General features: G+C 39.5%; 1 protein-coding gene across 1 annotated transcript in view; it reads right to left on the reverse strand.

Moving 5' to 3' along the window:
* ACVR1 (activin A receptor type 1) overlaps positions 1 to 22,945 on the reverse strand; it is a 50,878-nt gene extending 27,933 nt beyond the window's left edge. The window contains exon 1 of the mRNA XM_072418177.1: positions 22,706 to 22,945. The gene's annotated coding sequence lies outside the window, so the exon portion shown is untranslated. The remainder of the gene's footprint in view (positions 1 to 22,705) is intronic.
* Positions 22,946 to 23,367: the final 422 nt, after the last annotated feature.

The raw sequence follows: 23,367 nt of genomic DNA on the forward strand, positions 1-23,367 counted from the left end.
TTGAACCTGGACAGAAGGGCAGAATAATATTGTGAAGGGTAAGCAGGAAACTGACAGCTTCGGGGGAATGGGCAAACTTTAAAACGGTCGCCTACCAGAAAATTTCTGAACTTTACCTAATCACAATTTCCTGCTATTAGACCTCCTGCAAGTATGTGCAACCCCCATAAAGTCTATATTACGCAGTGCCATACAATAAACTACTAATCAAGATTATAGTGTGGGTGTGTGTATACAGTTAGGTCCATAAATATTTGGACAGACTTTTGTCTAATTTTGGTTCTGTACAATACCACAATAATTTTAAATAAAACAACTCAGACGCAGTTGAACTGCAGACTTTCAGCTTTAATTCCGTCGGTTGAACAAAAAGATAGCATAAAAATGTGAGGAACTAAAGCCTTTTTTTAAACACAATCTCTTCATTTCAGGGGCTCAAAAGTAATGGGATGATTGACTAAAAAGCTATTTCATGGGCTGTGTGGGCAATTCCTTTGTTATGTCATTATCAATTAAGCAGATAAAAGGCCTGGAGTTGATTGTATGTGGAAGATTTTGCTGTGAACAGACAACATGCAGTGAAAGGAGCTCTCCATGCAGGTGAAACAAGCCATCCTTAAGCTGCTAAAACAAAAAAAAAACCCATCCAAGAAATTGCCACAATATTAGAAGTGGCAAAATCTCCAGTTTGGTACATCATGAGAAAGAAACAAAGCAATGGTGAACTCAGCAACACCAAAAGACCTGGACGTCTACAGAGGATGGAAGACAACAGTGGTGGATGATCGCAGAATCATTTCCATGATTCAGCCAACCAAGTGAACAACAATCTCCAGGAAGTAGGCGAATCGATATCCAAGTCTACCATTAGACTTTGCTTTAAAAAAAAAAAAAAAAAGTTCTGGAAAAACATTTTTTGGACAGATGAAACCATGATCAACTTTTATCAGAATGATGGCAAGAAAAAAGTATGGAGAAGGCCTGGAACAGCTCATGATTCTAAGCATACCACATCATCTGTAAAACATGGCGGAGGCAGTGTGATGGCTTGGGCGTGCATAGCTGCCAGTGGCACTGGGACACTAGTGTTTATCCATGATGTGACACAGGACAGAAGCAGCCGAATGAATTCTGAGGTGTTCAGAGACATACTGTCTGCTCAAATTCAGTAAAATGCAGTCACATTGATTGGGAGATGTTTCATAATAAAGATGGACAATGACCCAAAACATACAGCCAAAGCAACGCACGAGTTTATTAAAGCAAAGAAGTGGAATATTCTTGAATGGCCAAGTCAGTCACCTGATCTGAACCCAATTGAGCATGCATTTCACTTGTTGAAGACTAAACTTTGGACAGAAAGGCCCACAAACAAACAGCAACTGAAAGCCGCTGCAGTAAAGGCCTGGCAGAACATTAAAAAGGAGGAAACCCAGCATCTGGTGATGTCCATGAGTTCAAGACTACAGACTTGTCATTGCCAGCAAAGGGTTTTCAACAAAATATTAGAAATGAACATTTTATTTTCAGCTTTTTAATTTGTCCAATTACTTTTGAGCCCCTAAAATGAAGTGACTGTGTAAAAAAAAAAAAAAAAAAAAAAAAAAAGGCTTTAGTTCCTCACATTTTTATGCAATCCTTTTGTTCAACCCACTGAATTAAAGCTTAAAGTCTGCAGTTCAACTGTGGTAATGTACAAAACCAAAATTAGAAAAAAGTTGTCTCTGTCCAAATATTTATGGACCTAACTATAGATAGATATATATATATATATATATATATATATATATATATATATACACACACACATACAAACAAATAAAAAAAATAGTAAAAAGTAAATAAAAAAAAGAGCTAGTAGTACTTAAAAGTTTTCTCACCTGGATTTGTCAGACATATTTGTGGTTTAGACTTTATTCTCACAAAACTACACCCTGTTTAGATGAATCACAGCTAACTCCCACGGCCATACATCTGTATGTTAGCCTATTGTCTGGCACATCTTTTTTTATTTTTTTCCATTTACTATGACTACAAACAGAGGACCGATATGAACAAGTCGAGATGTGGTGTACACAAACCCATGTGTCACATGGCACTGTGGTTTTTTTTTTAAAGGAAAATCATTAGGCTGAAAAAAGTCACTAAACTAACTGCAAATATTTTTGGAAAGAGTGGGCGGCTCAACTTGTTATGCTGCATTAGGAAAAAAAACAAAAGCAAACAAGTATTTTGTGCTGCTGCAACCTAGTTGCTGAACTTTGCTACCAGCAACCAAATATTTAACTTTAAACTATTCGGCAAAAGCCCAAATTTGAAAGTATGGCAGGTGGCAAATCCACCAGTAGTATCAGTGGTAATAAAAATGTGCACTTATTTCTTCACAACAATGGCAGATACTTTTAACACAGACTGGCTGATAGGACCTGTACACAAAAGACCAAAAAAAAAAAATACAAAAAATCAACACGTCTTTCCACGGTGGTCCTAGGGGTATTTTGTCTTTATACATTTTATGAATTCCATACCTGTAACAATCTTAAGATGAGTAATGCCAGAGGTATTTACAAGTATCTTGGTGTTGACTGCAAAGGAACAGTGCCAGGTCACCAAGAGTCAACACAGTGACAGCACTGGCATGAGCATATGAGCAATGCGAGCAGATGGCACAAAACGCCTTTGTCACCTCAACTTTGCAAAAACATTAAAAGCCTTCAACGGTTGATGGGGGCACACGTTCTCTTCAATTAAATACCCTTCTAGTTTCCACCATCCTTTGTTTTTACCTCAAAAGCTACTTACTTTCCATTTGTCTTTAGGCAAGATGAGCACCCTTTCAAACCCAATGCCTGTGCTGCAAGACCCAGGTGCAACAGCTGGATTGCCAACTAAAAGGGCATTTTCCCTCAGCCTTCCTTCTCTCATATTATGTTGTGTCTACAGGAAAGAAGAGGAAGTCTTCTGAATTGGACAGAGATGGTAAAAAACTGACAAATGACTTAAAACAGGCTTCCTGAGAATAAACCTGGAAAACCAAAATCCTAGTGCTGCTTGGGTCCTCAGGAACATAAAGAAACATGTAAATCCCCATCATCCAAGGCAAAGTAATATCAAATTAGAGAAGCATAACAGACATGGGACTTCATAAGAAGTTTGTTACAGCTGTAGCCATACTACAAATTTCTGTTCCTAAACTGAGGCTGACTTGGTTGGCCAAGATGGAGAACTTATTTTAGCAAACACATTATGACTATATTAAGCCTAACTTGTTCTTGGTTTTGAAAACAAAATTTAAATGCATTTTGGAATAGTCAATCACCCTTACGGAGACAAAGACCTCAATAAAACCCTGAGGTTTTACACCTCGTTTTACTTTAAATTGATAGCCATATTTATTCCCAAAGCTTAAAAATAGTCCACTAAAGTACCTAACAAGCCCAGTCTTTCAGGATCAATACTAGGTCCTTCTCTAAAAATAAACAGCTTAGGTTTAAAATCAATGGAAAAGCAACAAAGCTGGTTTTACGTCACTCCTGTTATTGTAAAGCCTAAGAAAGGACAGACCAATTTATCTAAAAATATCAAAGGGTTATTTATATGCATCTTCAGATAGCATTTCACAATCAAGCTGCCACCTCTATTATCATAGGACGCAAAAACAATATTTTAGTTATGGGTGGGTGTTCTGGAGCTTAAGTTACAACAAGATCCTTATGGCCACTACGAACTAAGCATTTGGGTTTTTCAGCATAGAATTATTAAGGTCTGCAAACAAATGGCCTGAAGATCAAACTGGCCAATGTTCTTTAAAATAGGGCAATCAATTTCAGGCAGTCATAGCTTCAAGACTTTATATAAGAACTCAATTATAAGCCCACTACACAGTTAGTTGATATCCATAAAAATAGAAAGTGAGGCCTGGCACTGATACACAATGCATGAGAACATGTAATTGTTTGACCCAAATTCACAGAGGGTACAGGATTGATTTGTGTACATGACTCACCTTTCCAGAATAAGCAGACTTTAAACTTTATGGGACAACATTTACTTTGCTAAAACTATGATAAATAATCACCATTTTTACATTTCAGCGCCAATATCGAGCCTCCCCCCTACCTACCCATTTAACCGATTATTATAAATAAATAGATATAATTAAACCCAACTTAGATCCATACAACCAGTTTGTATTTTCTATGTGTAGTATATTCTGGATCTGCCATATATGAGTGGCCTTTACCCACAAAGACAACCTCTCGACAACCTTCATCCCCTCATACAACATAAACAAAGATGTCTTCCTAATCTCCCAATTACACTTCATGGCACATGATCAGATAAAAGTGGAGGCTGGGCTGCCTCATTTTGACTCCTACAGACATCAGAAAAACTAATGTTTTTGTATACTGCATTTGGCTTGTAAAGTTCACCAAGTCATTTACACCTAAAATAAAACCTGTGGCCCAGTAATGGGCATTCCAGTATTAACACACTCTAACAAGAAGGGAATGAGCTTTAAAACAAAACTTTACTGACCTATGTAGCTGCAATATGCAACAATTCATTCTCAAAAGGTCAGAACAGAAGCACTGAAAATGTTCAAAATGGGAAAGGGGGAGCAGGGCTAATCCTAGCTGATAATCACAAATGTGAGGAGTATGAGGGCAAAGCTACAGAGATTTTATAATATTGATACTAATCTAGGTCTTAAACCTAGATAAAGCAAGATAACTGCATGAAAAATATCAATGCTTCTGCTCTGCAAGTTGGTGGAGGGCTAGGTTTAAAGGTCAAATGGTATTTATGAACATAAAAATAGTTTTCAAAAATGAGTCAACTGCCATGCCAACAGGTTCACTTTAAGTGCAAAAAGAATTAATGTCAGCTGAAAGTCATACCACTTCCCTTTCCCTTTAAACAGAAAGCCCATTAAAACAGTCTGACTAATGACTGGTTAGATGATATCAAGACAGCTTGTATGTATAAGTTCTCTTTTCCTTCTTTTAACAAGCTCCTGGATCAATGTGTCTAGTCATGCATAGCACCTGAGTTGTCATGAAACTATTTCCTAGCGACTGGCTATCCGTTGTCCTATTTCACATTCTGCAGACACACCAACAGGAACACAAGAGTTATGGCCAGGTTTAAATTAGAAGATGTCGCTGTCTATTTATAGAAGGGAAGATTTTTTGGCTTGCCCGTTAACAGCAGTTATAGAGCGATGGGTGACAGCAGCTTGAAACTACACAATCACAAAAGCTCAGGGGACACAAAAAATACTTTCTAGCAATAAACAATCTTCTGTTGTTAAGAAAACCTAAAATGATAAAGAGGGAAAAACCATGAACAGGCTGTATAATAATTCACTGATTCCAACCAAGTCAACATAGTTAAACGGAATACAAAGTTTGCTGATTGTCAATTTGCTTCAAATCAGGACTGCAGCCTCTTATCACACTGTTCTGTACTGTAAAGCCTTCTTCTAATTGGTCCAGGAGCCTTTCGCAACAACCTTTTCACCCCTGAAAACATTTTTCCGGACTACGGAAATACTTGCTAAATCCAATTAATTGAGGGTCAGGGGAAATCTCAAATTGGTGGTCAATGGAAAAAATGGCAACATCCAGTGGTGGCTAGAATACTACCTAAACAACCTACAACTAAAAGTATTATTACAGTCATGCATGTGGCCCTACAAAGCAGTGTTGGCTCCAGAACTATGAAGGCAGAAACAAACTGGAGGTCAATCTACCACAGTTCAATGCAATCCCTGAAGGAACCCAAATTGACAATGGCTGCTCCAGGGTGTGTAAGGTTAAAAAGAGCTTAAAACAAGATGGGGAGCTAAAGGGGCTTAGCAAAGCCATGATGAATTGTTGCAGGTTATAATGCGACTCATAGCATCACTATGGCTATGAATATTCGGTAAGGGGTGGCACATGGCACAATCAGCCGTGTAAACTTATAATACACAGCCTTTTCATCCAAGTTAGAAACGAGCTACTAACAGCAGCACTCAATAAAAAAGGAGTAACTTTAAATAAAGGCCTTAAGTTCCCAAGAACAGTAATAAGCATAAAAATTCTGGCAGAATATACAACTATAAATGCAAACTGTAGAGTGTTTTTTTACATTACATCAATTCAATCACACTAAGCAAATCTCAAACATCATGAACAAGGCTGGCAGAAAATAAAAGACTTGAAAAGATAGTCAAAAAATTTAAACATGTCTAACAAAACATGTTTTAATATCATAGTTATTTGGCAGATCTAATCGAAATAACATGAAGAATTGCTTTGGACTTAAAATAGTAATATTTTGTCCAATGACTCACTGCTGCGCAGAACTAATGGGTTCCTGTTAGAACCTATGAGCAGTCTAAACTTACCAATACCCTGCTTGGCAAGTAATCTCATAATCAGATCATCCAGAGCAGCCAAATGGATGAAAAATGGGTCAATGGCACCAATGGGTGCCATAATTTTACCTTTTCCCCTCTGCAATATGCAAATTTGTGTTTGGCTCAATCATGAAAAACTTTGGTGGCTGCCATTGCTGAGTTTTGCTTGGAGATTGATAAACACCTTGCTATCACGCTCATGCTAGAGAAAAGGAATTTATTTAGGCATGCTTTTTCTAATATCAGGTAGGCATCTTAAACTTCAAAAAAATTAGAAGGGGGGTTGAGTCAATGAGGCCAAAACCCCTGCTTCTTCAGCCTCATTTATCAAAATGTCAGAAAACAGATTAATTTTGGTTATCCCTTAGCCAAACCTATACATATAAAAGTGACAAATGGAGGATGGAAGCTAGAATCTTGCTATCGTGTGTTCACACTAATAGGCCAGTTTACAGCAATTGGAGCAAATGTGCTCAGTAGCAATAAACATAAACTATTAGAAACAATTAGGAATCCTGGAGTATTATAAAAGAAAAAAAAAAACTGACTGACTGATATCAGCAACTACTTTTTCAGCCCCAGGCAGGTCTTATATTGAACTAATAAACAGGGCACAATTACCTAGGATAGGATAATATACATTTCTATTCACATTATCCATGAGCTGTATGTCCTGCCTCATCCCCCAAATGCTGGAAAGAGTTCAGTTGAAAGTACTCTTACTCAGCTTAAAACATGTTTTTCTCCTGCAATTTTCTTGAAGCAGAATCAAAGACTAGTCACGCTTTGGCACAAAAAACAAATGCACAGCTGCTCATTTACATAAATTGGGCCAAAAAAACATTGATAGTAGCTGTGGTACTGTCAAGTCTAACGCCAGAAACCCAAGCAATCCACAGAAGCAAAACTCAGAAGTAATATAGCCCTCAACTTCCTCGAGAGGGGCAGAGGGATGTCTTTAGTGTCAAGCAGTCAAACTAACTGATTTCCTACAAAGAATTTTTGAAAATTTCTAATTAGAGCTTTTCTGTTGAGTTGTGTTGGCACAATTTTATGTCTCCTTTATGACTTTACAAATTTGTTTTAGAGGGATGAACTTCTGAGTAATATTCTCAGGACTATTTTTAAAAAGGACTATGATTAAAAAGCAACTTAAACTGAAAAAAATCATTCTGAGAGGTAGCTTGCTACATGCAGAATGATGAGAGTTTTCAGTCCACTATCCTCCAACATGCACACCATCAAAAAGCCTTGTTCCTCCCACTTCCATACATTTCTACTAGGTCCATCATAAAATGATGGAGCAAGTGGGGAAATTCAACACCAAAAAAAACAGACAATGCACCCCAAATCCACCTCCACCTGGTTAGCCAGAACCATTTTCTGAGGACATTGAACACCCAAAGTGGTTTCCTGAACACCCAAAGTCTACATTGGGTGAGGACCATTGCCTTTCTCTAGATCTATACACAAAACTAAAAATGGGGACAGTAGTAGAGGAAAGAACAGAGGAATCTCAAAGAGGGACAGTTGGGAGTCATGTGACACGGACAGCAACGTAAAAGTTGAAGACGGAGATAGCACTGTTCCCTTGGTGGTTTCTAGACTCAATATAAACCTTTTAGATCCCCCAGGACAGCTGTGTCCGACTTCAAAATAGGAACTTGCTCGCTCAATAGATTTAACAATTCAAGTCGGAAAGAGAAATCTCAAAAAAGGCAGCAAACATTATTCTGAGCGGTGAGAATTTAAAATTAGCTGTGCCGGATTCCTTTAGGGTGTTAAACACGTTTGTTTGTTTGTGCTTGTTGCTCTTGCCTAGCTAGTAAAATCATTTTAAGGGCGCAGTTCTACTTTGTATTAACAAATGCAGTGGATCACTTCTTGTCTAAACAGGGGAAATAAAGCATTTAACTCTTTTTAGGTAGAGTGTACAATTACAAGGAAGTTTTGAAAATCCCTTTTTAAAACTATATTCAGAGAACAGAAAATGAGTAATATTATAAGTCAACAAAACATATTTAAAAGTCAAAAGGTAAATGAACAGTGTCTTTCCATGATGGGAAAGTATTTATCCTAGAGAAGGGCCACAGACCAAGATTTGATTACCATTACCAGTGGCCACAATGTCCCTACAGCTCTGCAGGAATAGAGCAATGACTTAAGGACCAGCGGGGGTGGCCTACAAAACTTTATTGAGGACAAGGCCATCCAAGACACCATGAAATGTCAGGCTCTGAAGGTTCTTGTGGCTGGTAAAGCTTTGAAACCGATCAAAGGTTGCATGCATATGAAGCCAGAGAGCTAAGTAATGCTAACATTCTTTTACACAGTATTTTTTGGTCAAAAGAATGGACAAGAGATTGCAGTGCAACTCTTATGCCAGCACAATCACCTAAAGGAGTCATTGAAAATCTATAAATTACTAGAATTAAAGTAATATGTGTAGACTGGCAATGTTTCTCAAACAAGTAGGTAGCTCAATGATCTCTTTGATGTGTTGCCTGGAGTTGGTCTTTATGGCTCAGATAAATGATTTAACATATAGCACAACATGCTTTTGCTGTCCCCTGCAGCTGTCGTATCTCTTGGCACAGATTGCTGCCAATCTGTGATATATCTCATGAACACAGCATTGTTCTAGATGCACAGCGCCAATGCGTATTTATCAGAATTTCCTAGTCAGGACCAGCAGCCTCACTGTCTGTACCCTTATCTTCAGGGAGACTACAATTTCCATCAACAATTTGTTTTAATCAGAACAAAAATAAATCACCCAAAATAAATCATGCCAACAGGGGAAAAAAAAAGATCTCTCATGTATAAACAATCACAAACACCAAAGCATTATAAACAGACATTATAATAGTTTGAAGAAAATTTAATTATAGATTGTTATGGTTTTTGAACTAATGATTATTATCTGCTTTTTAATATAGGTGTAGAAATCTTGTCCTGAGAAATAAAAAGAGAAGCCCAAAAAAATAAATAAAAAATAGATCCCCTCTGGCTGCTTTACTATCTATATACAAAACTTCTATGGAGCCGTCCTCCAGCAGTACCTCTTCTCTGCCCCAAGATGGTCTTCAGTCTCCCAAAAGGCGAGGACTTTGGGTAAGTGTAGGGTGCCATGGAACACCAAGGTAACATGCACTCACAGTGTAAGCAGCAACACTACAGCTAGGTACACACGTGTAATGGTTCTCATCCAATATCATCGGTTCAGGGCTGATATGGGACGAGAATCTTGCGTGTGTACAGTGCTCATTGTCCAAACGACCGTCCTGGTGGATCTGAGGATGACGAACGATCATAGCGGAAGTAAAGGGGAGAAAGCGCAACGTGGTGCCGCTCCGTTGTTCTCCCCCTCTCCATAGAGCAGAACGGTGCTGTATGTACAGCGCTCGTTCATGCATCGTGCAGTAATTTGTTGTTGGAAAGGATCGTGAAAGACCACACAATCTGGGACAAGATTTCAAAAGGAAACTATTGGTTGATCAACTAGTGGTGGAAAAACATTTTTTCTAGATTGCTACATAAATGTGTGTTGTTGCCCTTTTTATAAAATTATAAACTATACAGGTCTGTTTCTCCCTTCTCCACCCCTTTTATTGGGAAAGATAGCATTCGTTTCCAAATGATTAATTTGGTTGATTACATATTTTATATGCATCCTATGAACCAATGTAGTTATTTGTACAGATATTGTACCTGTTCATACATTATTACATTTTGGTTTGTACTGCACTGCATCCATTCCACTGGCTTTTGTTGTCAAGAGTTTCTAATTAAAACTAATCAGGGTTGTGCGCAGTAATGGCTTATCTTACTTTGCTGCAACAAATTATGGTAGGGTAAGGTTTTTTTTATCAATTTGTTTTGTGCAGCATGGTTTTCTACTGTTGTATATTTGTTTTGTTTTTGTGCATTTTGCTATGAGCTGTAACAGTCACAAATTAGAGGTATTTTTTGGATTGATCGTTCATTTGTTTGTGATATGACTCCAGTTTATAGATAGATTAAATATGGATGTCTGAGACTCAGGAGGTATAGTGTGTGTGTCTGAGTGCGTGAACATGCTTGATCAGTGACGTAAATTCATGCCATGATTGTGTTTCAGGATATCTGATGAAGGCACATGGCTGCAAAATAAAACATTAACCCGGTCAGTGTATAAATTTAGGTTTACATATAAACATGCTGTACACGGCAGTACATACCATCTATTCCTTCAAGCAAATAATTTCTTTGGATTGTCCATGCTCCTTGCTGTATCAATCTTCCTATATATATTCTTTTCTTGCCAGGAAAACCCATAGAATGAGAGCACATGCACAAGACAGGTGATCCTGGTAACAACCACATCCTACTTACAAACTCATACAAACGGCTTATGATAATGACGTTTGGATCAAAAGTTACTAAACAAACATTAGCTAGAGGGTAGAGGTTTTTTTGTGGTAGAGGCTTTGCCAGTCCTGCCTGTCTGCTTGCAAATTTGTGGTAGTTGTCCGACTGCAGTGTAGTATACAGTCCCAAACCATTTTCAGCATATATTAAATACCAAAAAAGGAACTGGATGTTGGGATAATTGCAGCATGCATTTGCAGAATTTGCATGCCCAATGGCAGAAGAGAGAAGGTTGCTACAGCAAGGAGTATGAACAATGCATTGCTGAAGAACAGCAGGTCTGGATGAACAGTATGGGCATGCACCAATTAATTTTTCTATTTTCTATGGAAGTCAAAGAAGTTGCTTTAAACACATGGCAATAGATTGGAAACAATCTAGAAAATGTTTGAAACTTATGCCAATGACACAAGCCCTAAGCATGCAATAAATAGAAAGCTGAACATTGCATAAATTATGGCATTTACAAAATGATGATAGTAGAGTTTCACTTTAATTTAGCCGACAAAGTGCTGCATTGTTTTAAGCTATAGTGCTTGTAAATTTGTTTAAAATTGAAATTTGATATAGAAATAAGTTAAGTTTATACATGAACAAGCACGCATAAAAACTTATGGCCGCAAGGTCTACAAAATGTCTTGTATTTGTCGAAAGATTTGCATAATCGCTTCCAAAGTGCGGAATATTCTCCCATTGCTCATCCGATAAATATGACCCTTTGAGTGAGGAGAGCGGGAGGTGTCTGGCGCCATTAAACAGGCATAGATACATACTCCCGAGATAGACAGCCGTCTCCGTTGTCATTTAAGTAAGCTTTTTATCATACAGCACAGATCACGAGAATCAATAGGAGGAAAGCCATGTCTCAGACAGAAACAGATAAAAAACAGCCTGGTATAACTGCCTCCGATAACCAAACTCCTGCAGCAGCAAATAACTGCGCCGCAATATTCACCTGAACAAACACTGCTTCAGCTTAATCACTGAGGGCTATTTCTGTCTAGACAGCACAGTCTCCCAGTCATCTTGAACGCTATGTGAATTAAACAATTTCAAATTGGGCATGCATGCATACAGTCCTGAGTTAGGAGACGTTTTGAGCCTAAACAAAGAAAAGTGGTTTAAAAACAAGACAAAATTGTTGTTTAGAGAGCAGAAAGTTTAGAAAACAGACAGACATTTCACAAAACCTGTAATTCCGAGTTAAAAGACTAGTTCTGCAAATGTAAGGATTCATTAATGGCTCTGTAAATCATTCCTAAATTCTAAATGGCTTTAAACTGAATCCAACCTGAAAAATATTGTAACACAATGTAATGTATTTCAGCTTGTTAGGCCCAAGATAAGATGTAGCTGGTGCATTTTCTCCATTTTCAATGTTCATAGTTTTGTATTTTCGCCGGCCAGCAACACAGTTCTGTCTTTGGGTGGCTATGCTTGCTCACTGTACATCTATACAGGGACAGTGTTGTCACCCTTAGCTCCCTTTCTGCAAATTTAACCTATGGCCACTATCTAAACTAGAAGACAAGTGAGGGTTTATACAATTGTCATGATATCAGATGTCCTTGCGCACACACAACTACAGCTCATTTCCTCTCAATTTTGAATACATTCAGTAGATGGGTCAATATTTTTGGCCTCCAAGAAGGAAGAACAACTGATGAAAGACTACAAGGATGATGACTAATTGTAGAAATTCACCTAAACCTTAACCTGAAACTAAAAGACACGGCAGGTCCAAGCATCGTACTTTAATTTGAAGGTCAGTTCCAAAGGTATTACACATACCTTACACTAGTTGGGAATATTGGTTTGAGATCTCACTTCGTTTAAACATTGCGTTAAAGGACAGGGGAGAAGATGAAATTCATGCATTTTACAAAGATGGAGTCCTATACAGGATCATTAGGGCCTTGTCAAACTTGCAGTTGACTGCAGCAATCTACCGCAGGTTCAAATGAGCTAACAACTTCTCCTATTCGACTGAAAGGGAGCAGTTTGGAACCATTTTGTGAACACGTTTGTAGCTGCAGTGGATCTTAAGCTGCCTAAGTTTCCAGACACAGGGTTGCAAATACAAATAAAATGGATGTCAAATACTACTAAATGTTGTGCTAATTTATAATAATTGCTCTTCTGATTCAAAAAATTTGAATTTCCAATTTTCATAGGCTGACAATTTTCAACACGTTGCAAATTGTTTTGTTCTTCATGGTGTATAAAGGAACAAAACATTTCAGAAATGGTGAATGCCTTGGCTGGCAGAAAACAAGTGATAGGCTCCACAAATTAGAATTCTAAAAAACACAGCTTCTTGTGGAGCTGGTTAGATCTCTCTCTTACCAACCAGAGCAATGAGAACCACTAATAAGCAAATTAGATGATTTCCAAAACCAGACACCCACAATACTTGGTTGTCCTGCTTTAAGACCACTGAGTCTGTGTGTGTCGTGCAAGATTGGCTCCCATAATCCACACCATATTGTAACTTGCATGAACTATTTACATTTTAATGGTTATTACATGTTAAAGAGCTTTTAATGTCAGAATAAAAGTCTCAAAAATGAACACTAAGAAAATGTGTAGTGGTGTTTTAGAGTTGTATGGGGTCATCTCCAAAGACTGGAAGTGATTCATACATGGTGGTAAGGTTACTCTCACAATGCTATCCTAACACCTTCAGAAAGTAAAACACAAACTTTTTGTTGTTGATATAGGGAGATAGGCATATAACCAGTTTACTTGGTATATTACCCCTATTGTTTGTCACTTGGCCAGAAGTCTTACAATTATTTCAGACCCACAGTGAGCTGCAGCGTTCTGCCATGGAAGCATTATTGCACATGATAGTGGCAAATCATGTTGCAGTCCTCCACGTCTTTGGTCCACGTGTTCTTTTTTATTTTTAATGTATTGTTTATGTGTACCATGGGTGCAAAAAAAAAAATAAAAAAGGCTGTTTTAGTAACCACCGGGTTGTTTGGTCGTTACTGAAAAGCTGGGTCACAATACAAAAGCTGCCACGTGCCTACAGATTCTTCCCACCCAAAATAAATTATTGGAAGAATACTGAATACCTATTGATTCAAACATCTAGGGAGATGGTGATTTTTGACACGCGGTGTCAAAAGTTATCCATTAGCATTGTTCCAAGTTTCCTCTGTACTATAAAAATACCTACACCTATGTTTTAGAAAAGTGAAGAGGGTAATACTGTAATCCCATCCTTGGGTGACAACACTGCTTTTGCACAATACTGTACAGTGGGGGAACACCGTCACCCTAAGGGAGGACACGCATGCTACTGGCCAGAACACAAGCTGGGTACACAAGAAAATAGGGGAAAATTAAAAAATCTAAACTAATACAGTCTCCCATATTTAGTCTAGTGAAGGCCCCTTCCTCCCAAATCCACAATACCCACATTGATAGCAATGCCTCCCACTCCTGCCTCCTACCATGTTGTAGTGTTGGAACCCAATAGCTAGCAACGGCCAACATTCCTGGACTTGTAACAGTGCTTGAGCTTGGAAAATTGGCTCCTGGACTCTAGCATGGTCAGATGCGAGGATGTCACATACCCTCCCTATGCCCAGGGGGTTTGGTAATGCCACCAACATGAAGGCAAGAGTAGAACCAGTACCTGGTTCAGGGGGTCATTACCCTGAGTGAGCAAGGTAATAGTGCCATTTTAAAAGCAATGCTTCCCATACCATCAGGGAATCCCATGACAAGCTAACTTTTGTCTTGACACTAAAATAAAAAATCTAATCTCACAAATCTTCCAAAACATCCCAATTTCCTTCTCACACCCCAGCCAGGTTTCAGCTGAATTCACACTTGCCCATCTAAGCACCTAGTCTGCTAGCACATCATATAACTGTTGGAATTCCACGCTTCAAACACCTTCAACTCCTCTTCTACCTTATAAATTGAATAGGAGAACACAAGACTCCATTTGTAATACTTTCCAGGCAGCCATCCAAGATGCTGACATGTTTCAATGTAGAATTCCTTCAGCTTTCTCTGCACTTTTATGAGCTGAGTGGCTTCACAGCCTTTTCCTGTTGCGGAATGATTTTGTAAGACTTTTTTTTTTTTACTGCGCTAAAAGGTATTTCATAAATGAAGTACCAGAGGATGTGAAAACATCAGAAGAGACTGGGAAGACACAGACATTGTAAATGACAGCCTTTAAAAAAAGAACAGACTGACATAAGGCCGATAAATCTTTATGGCACCAATGAAGTGTTTACATTTCAGCCTAGAGAGTGCCTGGGCCAGATTGCTCATGGGAGGGTGTGTGTGGAAAGTCATTACTAGAGCACAACAGCAAGAACGCCACCATTTGGATAATAAAATATATATATATATATATACATACACACACACACACACATATACATACATATATACACACACACACACACATACAGCATCTGATGTTGAGCAAAATGTTGCAAGGTAGATAAACATATTCATCATTTACAAAACAAAAATATTTTAGGCCAGATTGTCTGTGCCACAAAAAAAATAAATAAACAATAAAAGGCCTATTTATAAAACAAATGCATTGTGATTTGTTGGACAAAGCTGCTTGTTTTACCTTTCTGTGCAAACTGAAATGTAAAAAACGTGTTTGAAAAGTTAAGAAAACTAATGATAGGTGAATGTTTATAAAACTAGAAAGGTATTAGGTAGACAGCAAACACACTGAGAATGTGCTTCCATTGGCTTTTACAACACAACAACGGTGTTCTCCACAGTGCCTTTCAGTCGGGCGCACCACCTGGCTGTTTTTGGCTGGTTACTGAAAAGGTGGTTCACGATACAGGAGTGGCCATCCACCTACAGCTCCTTCCCAGCTAGCTAAAAAAATTCTGGGGCAACAATGTGCTTTTTTGTCCAGTAAGAAAGCAGCAAACAGAGCTGTCAAAATTAAAAATGGCACTACCAGTTATGGATATGCATTATGACTGGTATGTGAATGATTAGAGCAACAGGACAGGATTTGGAGGGTCTGACAGGAAAACAATTCATAGGTATTTAGGAGTGTATTTGGCTGTAGGACTGGGATTTTATTTTAATTTCTGGAAACAGGAATTCCTTTAACCTAGAAGTCTAGCTTGGGTGCTGAGTATTCATATCTACCATTCTTACCAGCTTTGGCAAGATATGTATCCTATGGGCATTCCTACACGTGTGCTCTATTCTGCAGTGATCTTATTACTATGCTGAGAAGGTCAGCAAAGGAGTACTATCTAAACATTTCCATTCCCACCATTCCCTCAAACCTGCCAAAGCAAGTGGTATAGCTACAGGCATCCAATTTGGGGACCTTAATTGAACCAAGCTTGGAATCTTTATTCTTAATCCTTATAACACCTGCAGATGACGCTTAATTGATTTATTCAAGTAGGTGCTTGCAGGGTGCTTTTGTGTGCACATTAGTAATGCATAAAAGGAAAGGTGCTCACCATTCTTCCTCTATAGGGCTGCCCAAGAGATCTGGTCTGCAAACAAAATAATCCATTGGTTGCATAAATAGAAATGCTTGGCTTGGTCAAGAATTCATATTGGAACAGCACTAGAACAGAAGAAAATAACCAAGGTTTTCCAACACGTCTACTCATTATGGCTTTGGAAATACTTGGGCACCCACAAACTTAAAATTGCTGCCCAGCCAAACAAATGGCTATCCAGTTCTACAGATGCTTTAAAAGGCAGCCTAAACTTGACCTCCTCCTGTTAACTGGCAGTCACTGGCTTCAATACAGTTCCAATCAATTTAACAAATTTGGAGAGTATGTTGCTACTTCTACAAATAAGAAAGTACAACATATCCTGCATACCTCTTTCAATTGATCAATAATGTTGACATGTGTCTGAAGCAGTTTTTCTAAATGTCAGTCATAGAATGTTTTATGTGTGAGGGAATATAATGACAAGCCCAGGAAGAGCAACAAAATCTAACAGGTAAAAAAAAAAAAAAAAAGACGATCTTCCAATACCAGAAAACAGATCATAAAGGACAGGTATTGCCCCAACATATCACTGAAGCAAACAGATCTAATAAGGAAATATTCCAAACACAATTTAATCGTCTGCAACAATGTACACAATGAGCAATTATACACATGAAATTTCCTTGTTATTTCCTCCAGACTGTCGTCTCGTCTGTGCCAAATTAAAAGCCAGGTGGTGCCAAAATAGAACATTTAGGTTGAACTTACATAAGCAATTTTTAGAACTTCATTTATGCTACGGAATTCATGAATGATTAAGTGTATAGAGTTGCCATGAATCACAAAAGGATCCCTTTGGAATAGATAGCACAAGTAGCGTACATGAGAAATACACAAGTGTTTAACAAACAATTCTCCAAATGTGATCAATTAATGGCTAATACATGTTACCAATACACACCTTAAACCCAGTATATTAACAACAGTCACTACGTCACTGGACCACACCAATGTCACGAAAATGAGATATTTGTCAATGCGCGGTCATTTTTAATTAAAAAAACATTTTCCAAGGTATTATACAATGAACAATGCTATTCCAACCGCAACGAACCTGAAGTGAAGAAACTTTCCCTAAATTGTTGAGGGACAATGCCTTTACGAACCTACATGCCAGAAAAATGTCCACTCCAGAACCTGTTGTGCAGTTGGAACACACATGTGAACCATGTGCTAAAAAAAAAAAAAAATGTAAACCTGGTCAATTGTAAGCTATTAGCATAACTGCCAAACAGTGCCTTCTCCAATGAAAGCACAGAACCATTATACCCAACTGAGGTTTCAAACATTTACCACACAATCCAAATCTCATGGCCAAATTGCCATTAGTTCCGTTTTCAGGAAACGTTGTACCATGAAAATGAAGATGTTGTCATTGTTGACTTATTCATAGAATGCCAGTTGCCCATCCATGACACTGATTCATTGCCTTCTATAGCATAAGTAACCGAATTAGGGATTCTGACTGTTCTAACATTACCTAATGCATGCTTGTTCCAGATTAGTCACTCTCGGTGTTGTAGCCGAGACAGCTGACCATCCAACATATTTAGAAGGAAGTCACAAATGGGAGCCATGACATTCGTTTCATAGGTTTCTCCAGCTCCTTACAATATTTGTAACTTGAGAATCCACATAAAAGGTAACATTTTCCTAGGGTTGCCAATACAGATTTTTCTTTATTCAGCTAATGCTAGTTGCTTGGTTGTCAATACTCTTGGTCACTGACCCATAAACAAGTATGCAAATAAGAACTTCTGGCTTCATCCATGTGCTTACTTGCTATCCCCCATGAAGAAAGGGTTGGTGCTTTATATTTCCAGCCATAGGATAATAATGCTGATGCCATAGATACAGCTTGATGAGTGAGGGTTGTCACCCTATTACAGGAAGTGTGTTGGCAGATGTATCACTAAAGAAACGCAGCCATCACATCACCAATCAGATGTAATACATTACATTTTTGTCCATGGGTTTAGGAAAGGTTTACTTTAACCAGCAGACCATTCTGGTATCATAGCTGTAATAACATAAAATGGTATAGATTTTCATTCTAGTTCATAATATGAAAAGAAAGACATTTCGCTGGGGAAGGTGGTGTCATAAAATAAGTGCATGGCTGCTAATACTAAAAAAAATGTTTGGTGACCTTCCAGTAAAGAACATTCTCAACTTGACAATGCACAGTGTGATCCAAAACTTATCTGAAATCAATGAATGGCCTGGTTTCAGAGCAGTTAGCAGTGGGTTCACATCAAAGGAAGCAGTGAGGAGACCCAGACACACTGTCTATTGTGCCGCTTAACTCTCAGCATGTCTGAGCTCAAATCAACAGGAAAGTGCAAGTCACGTTCACAGCCCATTCTGCATGCCAAAAAGAGCCTTCCACAGCAATAAGCACCCCTCTGATATATTCCTCCCAGCAAAGAAGACCTAGGATGGGTTCATCTTCACAAATACAATGACCACAGGAGTAATTAATATGGAAATGCCTAATGCTCATCACCACTGGATATGGCAAAGGGGGCCTACACCATACTGAAACAACAGTATTCCACATGTCCCCCACCCCACACTTGCATATGAATTCATTGCTTTAACCCTATATGCCTGTGAAAAGATATTTGCAAAGTAATCAAGTCCTCAGCAGGCCTTGTTGTACACTTGCCAATTATGTGAGTTTGGTGTCAGCTGACATGGAGATATGAACCCTGTGCAAACCTATGTTTCTGTACAGTGAAATACACACACCAGAGTGGGTTATAAATTTGGTATGAACTGTAGATGGTGGTCAGTCTTGTTCATATTCAATCACTCACAACAGATCCAAGCATTGCTACATTAACAACATATAAGGATTGACCTGAATCTAACAAAGAGTTCTTCAAAATGTACCAAGACAAAAAAACGTATATTCTCCGCACATGTAGAGCTCATGTAAGCTGCCTATCCTGCAGAAAACTCCAATTGCCTAGATTTTTGCTATGATTTTACTTGTAGCATGCTTGTCCTAGGTCATTGGTCCAGCTGGGGGTCAGATGCCTCCTAAGAAGCCTGACCTTCTTTGGCTTTGAGAACAGCAGCATCCATATTTCAAGGTATGTTTAAATCTGCCACTTAGATATTTCCTAGCTGTATTGTGACCTTGCTAGGACATGCCTCCTTTAACTATTGTGGACCTAAACTAATATGAAGATCCTATTTCCTGGGTTAATCTCAAGACACCATAGTTCAACTATGGTCCGACTTCTGGTCTATATACCATTCCATGTTGGGAATTCTAGAAAAACTCACAAAGAACCACAGTTGCAGACCAAGCTCTAACCATGACATTAATATTCTGGTGGCCCTGCACACATATTGAAAATAGAAATTCTGCAACAATGACCATTTCCGCAAATCTGTCCACAGAACTTTACTAGTTATAAGAACATACTGGGACTTGCAGACCTACAACGACCAGGAACCACCAAGTTCTCCCTGCTATAAACCCAAAAATGTGACGATCACCTTCATTCCTTTTCCATAACCTCTAGGCAAGACGAGGTGGAACTTGCAGTTCCACGGGAACCAGGAAGAGACAAGTCCCCCTCCTTTCCACTCCAAGCCAAATTCCTGTCTTACTGGCAGTCTAGCGTCCTACTATTAGCAGGGCAGAAAAAATGAGTCTAGTAACGTCTAGGAAGCATCAGATTTCATGGATGTTTGTCTCCTACCTTCCCAGCCTGCATCTCCTCTCTCTCCCCCGGCTCTTTAAATAAAAAGACAGCAACAGAAATATATTTGCCTAGTAGTTCATAGACCTCCATCCACCCACACAGATAAACATAGCCAGCAGCAGACGAAGAAATTCCCGGGAGGAACTCTGGCTCTCTTCCCACAATATGTTTGTATAGTATTCCAGGCTGCAGGGTCTTTTTCTGTACACTGGGAGACACTGGGCTATGTCTTGCTGTGTCCCCAGAACTCCTACAGCACAGATCTTTCCAGCTGGGTCTATGAAGCAGCCCCGATACCTAAATACACCAGATCCCTGTTGTCAGTAACCACAGACTGCCACGCTTTGTGGAACAATCATGTTTATGTATTGTCACAAGTGCCGGTTAAGGACAGTGTCGTGAGGATGGTATACAAAGCACAGATTATAATAATACATCATAAAAAACAGGGCCGACCGGGTCGTTGTATACCATTGCAAACCCATTAAAATAGGTTTGCTTATACTGGCCGCCTCCCCAAATCACCTGTCAAACGTATGCCTATAAACACAGACTTATACTTCCCTTAGCCCCATTGCTGGGTGTGACGTCGCTTTCCTTCCAGGTACATTCCGGTGGAACGCATAGCAGGCAGGCTTTTTGGAAAAGACTTATTGCAAAATCGTCTTCTCACATGATTTCCCCTGCTCTGCATTCCATAGGACTCTACCTAAAAAATGGTGAAGTCATCCTTGTCTAGGTGCCGGGGATACAAGTGATAATGCAACGTTAATTATATGTTTATCCTTTACAGGTATTTTTTTCACCTATCAGCGTTCTCTCCAACCCCTCACTTTTCAAGAACGACTCGGCTGTTTTTGGGTGGTTAATGAAGAGTTGGGTCTCAACACAGGGGCTAATACCCGCCTACAATTTCTTCCCACCCAGCTTAAGAAAATTTCTGGGTTAAACATTGCCTATGTAGGTGATTTGGGGAGGTGGCCTAGCCAGAACATGCGGACCTATCATTTTAGTGGAAGTCCACTTTAATCATATGATTCAGTAAGAGTAGACAAGGATGGAAACATGATGCACAGAAGACACTCAGGTCACCCCCATCCTGGATTCAGAATGGGTTGGAAATATTCCAGGCTATTGTTCCCATATGTTTTGAAAACCAAAACCTCACAAACTCACAAAAATACAAATATCCAACCTCTTGCTCAAGTTAACGAGCCACAATTAGAAGCCACGGTCATACTGCCCTAGCCTGATCATCATTTAGAGAGGAAAACATTACAAGCCAGGCCACGTCTACTATGAAGAAGAAGAGTTGGCCAATGTTTATAGGTGGCAGAGAGTAAGGGTCAGCTTTTCACTGAACAATCATTGATCACACATTTTTCCGCTAACATCCAAAATACTGTCATCCTAAATACACAGGGGCTGGGTTTAATTCAATAGACAAGAAAAGATTGGAAAAGATTTCCAAGAAGGTTAGGTGATCTCATCACATGAAATCTCTACAAATGATCAGACCTCATAGACAATACCATAACTGTCCAAGCATGACAACAAAGGGCCAAAGATTTTAACCTTGACTATATATAATGCCCAAATATCATAGAGAGTTATCTTTGTTCACATGGACAGATAGCCTTCCATAACGGATTCCTATGTACCATTATCGAATGTCACTGTGTTTATATGGGACCTCAGCTGGACTAAAGGTCAGGTGTAGGCACCTCACCTGTAGGATATCAAGCCATCCAACCATCACTGACCCCGTATAAAGATTTATTTTTACTGGACACATGATTCTACACATCGTTAGCCACTCCAATATGCAACAGATCTGCCAATCCACTCCCAATGCCCCTATGTAAAGCTGCAGGTTGGCCAGACAAATCTAACACCTCTACACATCAACTATGGAAATCCCAAGCTATCCATGTACCAACCAATGCAGTCCTCGTTACCTTGGACGTACACGTCTAATGCTACACATCAACTGCTGGGACCCCAATCTAGGCAGAGTTTGTCCAGCCAGTGCAGTCCTCATTATTCTCCCTCACCTTAGCTAGTCCTTATAATAGTCCTTCTACACCTTAATTGTCGGCAGCTTGATCTGACCAACCGATTGACCTGTACGTATTTGTATCCTAACGGACATGTCTGGCACTTCTACACATCAATGGTAAGCACTGGGATCTAAGACCTTGTAATAAAACCACATACACAAGCCAATGCAACCTGCAATGACCTCATACATACATATGCTCATCTTAGCCAGACACGTCTGATCCTTCTACAGGTAAGAGACTCCCAATCTGGCAATCCAGCCACACACAACCCAGTTCTTATACAATCCCACCATCGTGGACATTGCAAATCAAGTTATCGGTTGACCTCAAAAGTTGGAGATGACCCAATGATTACAGATTATTGGCCTTTCTTATCCAGTCTCCAGCAATGCAACCATGCAAGATCTTATCCATAGTTGCTGCAGAGCCTCTCAGCTGTCAATCAAACCCTGCAGATGGGTTTTCCAGAGGGACTGGTCTGCTAGCAAACCCCACCTAGGGTGTAAGGGTGGCCCCTTACATGAGCCTAGTGTGGCCCCTGCAGCAGCCTAGCGATCCCCCACAGTGGGGCTCCCTTACCTGGTGCTTGTACCGAGCGGTGCTGCTGTATGTTCAGGCGGTGCAATCCCATAGACTGGCCATGGAGCAGCAATCACTTCCCGCAGCGGCTAGGAAGGAGGATTGCCCCTACAGCCGTGTTCATCTTCCAGGCAGGACACCTCCTCCTGCACCGGGGAGCCTCCCTCTTCCCAAGCCACAAAACTTGTGTGCAGAGCTGCGTGTCCGGGGAGGAAGTGCCGGGATGGTGTGTGCAGGGGAATCAGCCAGGCATTACACATCATTTCCTCCTCCATAGAAAGGGAGGGAGAGCAGGGAATGGCCGGGGGCGGGGCCACGGCTAATCTGCATACCTATTGGCTGCACAGACCTGGCGAACTGCTAATTCGCACATATCAAAAGAAAAGGCGAAATACAGGGTCTCTGTCATAGCCTTTCATGAAACCTTACAAGCCGAATGAAATCACTCTTTCCTTCTCCATTAGTCTTGGCACCAGTTTTTTGGGGGGATAGGCCCCCTAAATCTTTATCAAGACTCTAACAAGGGGTACTTTGGGGGGCATTAGATTGTAAGCTCTTCTGGGCAGGGTCTGATCCTCTTCCTGTGTCTGTCATTTGCAAATTATATTTATTGTACAGCGCTGCGTAATATGTTGGCGCTTTATCAATACTGTTTAATAATA

Source organism: Pyxicephalus adspersus, chromosome 7, assembly GCF_032062135.1.
Source record: "Pyxicephalus adspersus chromosome 7, UCB_Pads_2.0, whole genome shotgun sequence".
Taxonomy (NCBI): Eukaryota; Metazoa; Chordata; class Amphibia; order Anura; family Pyxicephalidae; genus Pyxicephalus; species Pyxicephalus adspersus.